We start from the raw sequence: 6,990 nt of genomic DNA, 5'->3' as shown, positions 1-6,990 counted from the left end.
GATAGATAGCAAGGTGTTTTCTCAGGCCAACACAGTGCGATGTCATTATAGCATGAATTATTACTACAATAAATAATGTATTCCACCCAGGTCTAAAATACGTTCGACACGAGCCGTGAATCATTTATAAATACTATTTAATAAGAATTTTCTAATTGTTTTAGTTGTTTACAATGTGATGTTAATAGAAACTGTCATGCTTCGTGCACCATTCTAATAATGTCATTATCATGCTATGTAATGTTACACAAGAGAGAATTTCACTAATTGCTACACGCACTGCCTGGATGCTATTGTAACCACCAGGATTTACAAACCGGGATTCAAGTAATCGAAAAGTTGAGACATCGAAATGCAATAATGCGATAAGCATTATTGCATAAATTACAAATTACAAAATATAAATTTTTTTTCTCAATAAGTTATTTTAACTAATTTTTTTTTGTTTTAAAAATTAATCAGCTATTTAATTCTTTCTTCAAAAAAAAAAAAAAGAAAGAAAGAAAAAGAAAAAATCAATATGGTCATATGCGATGCTAAATTAAAACAGCATAAATAACAGTACTTCGTGTGTATATCAATTAACAGAAATCTATGCAAATGAGTGGATTTTTCCGCTTCGATTTGGATCGTCATATCTTCAAATATATATAGGATATATTAACGAAATTTGAGAATTTTAAAATGCTTTATATGTTGATCATGTTTACCAAGTTCCCTTCAAAGCCAACTTAAAAAGAGCACTAAAAGTACTTTTTTAAAAAACTTAGCACACTAAAAAATTATTTGGGATGAGGCCTTCTTCTTCTTCTTCGGTCTGATGCAAATAAAGTCCTATGGAAAATGGTCCTGGTTACAAAAGGACCGTTTTCAATCTCTCTTTTAGAAATGTAGTCAGAATTTTCATAGTAATGCTGATGTCGGCTATCTGATGTACAGTTTACATAATATAATCACCCACACATCAACTTGCAAATTGATCATATCGTTCGTATACAAGAATGACGATCCAACAACATGTACATCGAAAACTATTGGCCAGGAAGCAAGGAAATTAATCTTTTACAGCGATTAAATATCATAGTACATATGTTTTAAACCCTAGCCATGTTATTAACGTTTATTATTTATTTACTTATTTCTGGTTCGCGCGACTGCTAATGTTTGTCAGGTAGTAGTGGTGCTGCTTAGCAAACATAATGAACACAAATTTATTTTAAAAATTCCGGACGTATACAGACATTTTATTTTTACTTTTAAGCATTCATTACTAGCGAATGTGACAGTAACAAACGACAAGTACCTTATACTTTTTTCGTCGCTTATGTCATCTTTTAACTGCTTGATGGATTTTGGTGAAATTCAGATAAATCTTTACTGACATAAGTTGTCCATTGCTGGTTATATTTGCGCGTTTATATTTATCGAGTCATTATCAAACTATTACAATGGCCACACCATGCCTCGAGTGAGGGTTCGCAGTTATCGGTGAGTTTTAATTCATTCCCCCCCCCCGTTTATGTGTGTATATGCATGTGTGTGAAGTGGCTTTGAAATTTAAATAAGTGCATTATTCAAATATCACGATTGGTCGTTGTTTGTTTCCATGATTGACATGGTGAAAATGCGAAGGGAAGGTAACGAGAATATTTTGAAAAGCCTTTGGTAACTTTATACTAATGTAAAGCATTTCAATGCAATCTACTTCTTGCAATGAAAGCACAGGAATTAAATTAAAGTTTTCGCTTTCCATATCATAACATAAAGGACATATCTAAAAGTTCTGTGTATTCCCTTTATAGATTTTGTAGTTCTCTTCACAGAGCTAAACAAGGAAGAAAACGTACATTAGATATGAAAGATAAGAAACAGAAGAATCATACAAAACTAAGTGGATATTGAATACCACATCATTTCTTAGCCGAATAAGAAACTCAAAGATAGAAAATCTAATCTAAAAGTTTCATGCCACTTAATTTTGAATAAATTTACTTTGCCGAAGTGAAGCCTGTTGGCTCTTATTTTCAGTAAGAAGAATCATATTTTAAGATATAGGGCCTTTGTGGCGTCCTCACTTCAGGAGCAAAATATATGTGGTAATAGCAGAAGTAAAATGATACTAAACAACTCTGAGAAACATATCCTAACCAAAATACTGAATGCCGTTAACCAAATCTACGACAAAATAATTGAAAGATATAAATGACGCTGTATTGGACATACACAAAGAGAAAAGACCTCTGTTTATCGCTTAAAATCTATCGCGTGGCGCTCCGACAATGAAACCATGGGGGTTGAAATATGATGAAAGGACAGAACAATAGGAATGATGATAATCACACCATAATCTGCCATTCGAGATGATCAGGTAGTTTCTCTTCCAATTAGCAAGCTGTGAAGCTGTAATAACATCTCTGCCTGTAATTTGTTCTAGCCAATGAAAAAAAAAAAAATAATAACAATAATTCTATAACAATTAAACCCAAATGGTTCAAAACGCTGTTTTGAGAAGACATGTGATAAAGACTGTACTTTTTTTGAACTCCACGATATTAGTGCCTACTTTCAACCCCGGTACAATGTATTGCATAATACATTGTACCGGGAGAAACAAGATACATTGTATCTTGTTTCTCCCGAAGGCTTTCAACAAGAGGGTATTGTGCGAGACCCAAGTAACACCCAACTAAACACATAATGCAGAAGTTTACCAAGAACTCGACGGTGCATTCACCTCTTCATATGCAATTACGGTACATCCTAATTAAAGGACAGTTCTGACCTCACACTAACGTTTCCATGGAAACCGTTAACAATACGCACGTGAAAACTGCGCTGTAAACAAACTATCATCCAATGTGGCACCGATCCTGACTCTGCTCTGGAGGTTCGTTAATAAGCACAAGACGGAACTGAGGACCGTACACGGAAGAGAAAACGTCGGATTCATAATCAAGCCGGGCAACGCCCCCATAATTATGGCGGATAGGAATGACATGGCACCACTTTGATATCTCTTACGACTTCGCAGTAACGGGGGATGGTAGTGAGCGGCTGCGGCCCTCATGCACACAGCGATTAAGGAACTCTTAGGTGTTCTAATGGGCTAACGACAGGTTGAGTGTACTTCCGCAGTTGGGCGAACCGTAAAATTATTACACGTACTTCGGTCCCGCACTGTGTATTGTGAAGAGTGCAGAATTAAGGGGCAGAAAATTCTTGTAACCTCATACCGCCCACGATTTCACGTTAGCGTAACTTACAAAAAGACGCAAAGAGGAATCCTGACCCATAATTGTTTAATTAATAGACAATTCTATTTTAAAATACGTACTTACTTCGGCGGCAACACAATTTGTGAACAATAACCGACAGAATAAAAAAAAAAATTGAATCATAAACGTTTACTTTTGAATGTTTCGAAACACGTAAACTGGTTTTCTATAATGACATCATTAAAAAAAAAATTCAAAAGAAATTACTTATAATGAACGAAGAATCATTCTTTATGGATATTTATCTCAGAGAAAAGCAGACGACATTTGATTTACTGAGAGTGAGTAATTAACAATATTTCACAAAACAGTTGCAGCGTCTCTCAGTGGCGAAGGAATACATTATTATGCTATCTAAAATTTAAAAAAAAAAGTATATGCTGTTTTAATATATTTATAACTAAATCGAATGCGATTTACTTACAAAACTTGCAAATTAAAATTTGCGCTTTATTTAAAAAAAAACAAAAAACTGGAAATAATGTCAGAATCTACAAAGTAACCTATTTAAAGTTGGCGATCAAAAGTGGCACAAATTCACTGAAAAGAGAAAAAAAAAAAAAAACATGGCACAGAGTCGATAAATTGTTTAGCCTAGTTGCTGACTGTCTTTAGACGTATGCTTCCGTGCCATTGACAATCAACTTATCGTAACAACTGTTTCCACTTCCTTCTTTTAAAATGGATATTTTCATATTAACGGCTGGAAATGAACCCATAAATAAAGGTGGTAGCCTCTAAGCCAGCGGAATCATTGCGTGAGCAAATAACATAGAGAAAAATGCATAGAATTAGTTAAGCCCATTAAAAGATAAGCTATGCTCTAGCTATTCATATAAACATATTTTCCAGTCTCATCAAACTACTCGTACTACCCGATTTCTTCGGGAATGTAGGAATCGTCTCAAATGGCATAGCTAGCTGGAATATTTTTAAACAGAAAACGTGACAGACAGACTCAGTGACATTCACTTAGTTTGTGAGCAAAAATCTGCTTCCAGTTCAGTTTGTTTTAATTATCCTTAATAAAGTGGCAGTCTTTGACAAAATAAATATAGCTTTTACCTTGGATAAGTTTTTTGCTTCTCTTCGAGAAAGCTTTGATAAGAAAATTAGTCATATTTTAAAATAAAAAATAATATTATTAATAGCAATATTAATTATACGTTATGATTCAATTATTTTTTCCCCCACTACTCTGTAATGGTTATTTAGACTCGCTTACCCCTTTACAATGAGAAACTGTAGCACGGGCAAGTTGATATTACGTTTCTTACCTCATTGACGAGAATCGAATAGTGTGCTGAAATTGAAGAAATAGAAGGGGAAAAAAAAGCAATGAAGCGTTTATATCTGTTTAGACTTTATTACTATTATAAGCATATTACACCATTGAACCTGCTGTAGTGGATACGAGTAAAGAAAAAATGCATTTAATACGGAACTCGAATGCTAGCGGCTATGCTTTTCCTAAAATTTACATATAAGAAGGTTGTCCAATGGAAGCAAAGCAAAAGTTATGAGAATTTCGAGTTCAAGTAAGAATGGACGATGACAGCAACGGTGTTTTGATTTGCGGCATCTTCACTCCCAAGCTTAGCGAGTTAGTTCGTTCCGTTTTGACCATTTTGCGTCATGTTTATTAGCAATTCACTGATTTGAAATTAAATTCCGAGGTGACGCGGTTCCTTTTGCTTTAACATAGACGGGATGAAAGATAGATCTTAAATGTTCAAATTTAAATGGCTTCGGCCTTAAATTGTTTCTTATTTTTCACAATGCTTAACAAGCACTGCCTAAATGTAATTGAAAGTTTCGTGTTGATTTTTGGGATGTTCTTGAACTGAGTTTTTCAACCGACTCCGCATGCGATATCGGATGATTAGAATACATCGATGAAATTCCTGGTTAGGGTAACTTTTTTTTTAACCTCTTCTTGCTGGTAATGTTACTTGAAGAATGAAGCTTATTAATCTGTAATCCGTATTATTTTTAGCGTAATATTTGTAAGCGCTGGTAATTGGGCTTTCTTCCATTATAAATAATTTCTATTTTAATTTCCATTATAATTTCTTTCATTGTAAACCAATAAATCTTATGTTGATAAAGAAAATACAGTCGAGCAATTTAATCAGAAATTAAAAGTTTCTTGTGTTCTGGACTCAAAATTCGATCTTGGGCTGTTCCCGATCAAGAGAAACCTGTTCTTCCTCCCAAGCCCATATATTCTTCTATATTATGGTATAGAATCCTTCGTTAATTTTAGAGTACATAATTAGAATAACTAAATAAGTAAATATTTGAAGAACTATTTCGAAAGAGATACGCGGAATATATTAGATTACAACAGGCTTTAAGATTCAAATTATTTACTTATTATGCTGTCAGGATACTTCCGGTTTTAAACTGAAACATACTGATATACCGTATCAGTATGTTTCAGTATGTTTACGATAAGACGCATCCCAAATTTATGAGATGATTTTTCGAAAAAAACATTTTATTATATAAAGATATTGTTACATATTGAAAAACAATAAATAAAAATTATTTACAATAATTTTTATTTATTGTTACAATCATTTGTATTAGCAATATTCAGTTCATATTCACTCTCGGAACTATCGCTCGTCTCGTTAATGTCACCGTTCGTATTACTTTCGTCTGAACTATTGTTGTCACTCCAGTGGTGTAGCTAGAGCTTTTGTCGCCCGGGGCGATCCCTGAGTTTGCCGCCCCTCTCAATACGCACCAAAAATACTACAAAAAGTCACTACACTATGCTTATTTTTGAAGTAAAACTTTAATTCCAACATTCTAAAATGTTATGTTTCTTGCTTTTCTGTTAGCAAAATCGTCGATGACATTGGCGAAGACTTAATGGAAATAGACTTCTATTTCATAGTAATGTAGGTAATTCTTAATCAGTTTTATTTAGAAAAACTCCTCTCACAACTAACAACAGTTACAGCAATTGTGAGGAAAATTCGCTGTAGTAGTACCATAGTTGGAACTGAGTTCTCGAGACTGTATTTTAGAATTAACTGCAAAAGTTCAAAATGTCGCCCGGGGAGGATCGCCCCCCTCCTCTAGCTACGCCTCTGGTGAGGACAGATAAGATTTATTGAAGCATACTTCAAACGAGTCTGTTAAATGTTAAATAAATATGAGTTTATGTGATGTACTTGTACAATAATCTTAATACAATCCATGTAAAGGTTTCTAATTCTGTTATGTGTGTAATATGATTTAACGTGAAAAAAAATTATTTTCACAGTTAATGCGGTGTTATATATATAATATAAAAAAGAAACATGAAAGCAAATGTAACGCCAGCAGCACCCGGTGTTCCCAGGTGGTCACCCTCCCAAGTACTGACCGGGCCCAACGCTGCTTAACTTCGGTGATCGGACGAGAACCGGTGTATTCAGCCTAGTATGGCCGCTGGCACTTTTAACAACGCATGTTAAAACGGTATATAAACACTGATTCCCATTATGATCAATGTGGACACGTTAATTTTTATATAAACAAATATGAAATTTAGATAAAATAAACATCATTCACCAGATTTTAAGAACGGTTTTATAACATTACTACCAAGAAGTATCTAAATACAAATTGTTTTCATTCATGCGCAATTTCAGGATGACTACTACATGGATTTCGCTGTGTAGGTTACTGTCAGGCAACTATGCGAGGAAGAGAAACACTC

At 34.1% G+C, this 6,990-nt stretch overlaps 1 non-coding gene across 1 annotated transcript; it reads right to left on the bottom strand.

The window, feature by feature from the left end:
- Positions 1-6,605: 6,605 nt before the first annotated feature.
- Positions 6,606-6,724, bottom strand: LOC150107923 (5S ribosomal RNA). Its single transcript, XR_016548152.1, has one exon. It is a non-coding gene; the product is annotated as a 5S ribosomal RNA (ribosomal RNA).
- Between the last annotated feature and the right edge of the window lie 266 nt (positions 6,725-6,990).

Source organism: Typopeltis vanoorti, chromosome 3 (genome assembly GCF_054136105.1).
Source record: "Typopeltis vanoorti isolate ZY-2024b chromosome 3, IOZ_Tvanoo_1.0, whole genome shotgun sequence".
NCBI classification, from domain to species: Eukaryota; Metazoa; Arthropoda; class Arachnida; order Uropygi; family Thelyphonidae; genus Typopeltis; species Typopeltis vanoorti.
Note: the sequence above shows the minus strand (reverse complement) of the source record. Positions and strands in the feature narration are given on the sequence as shown.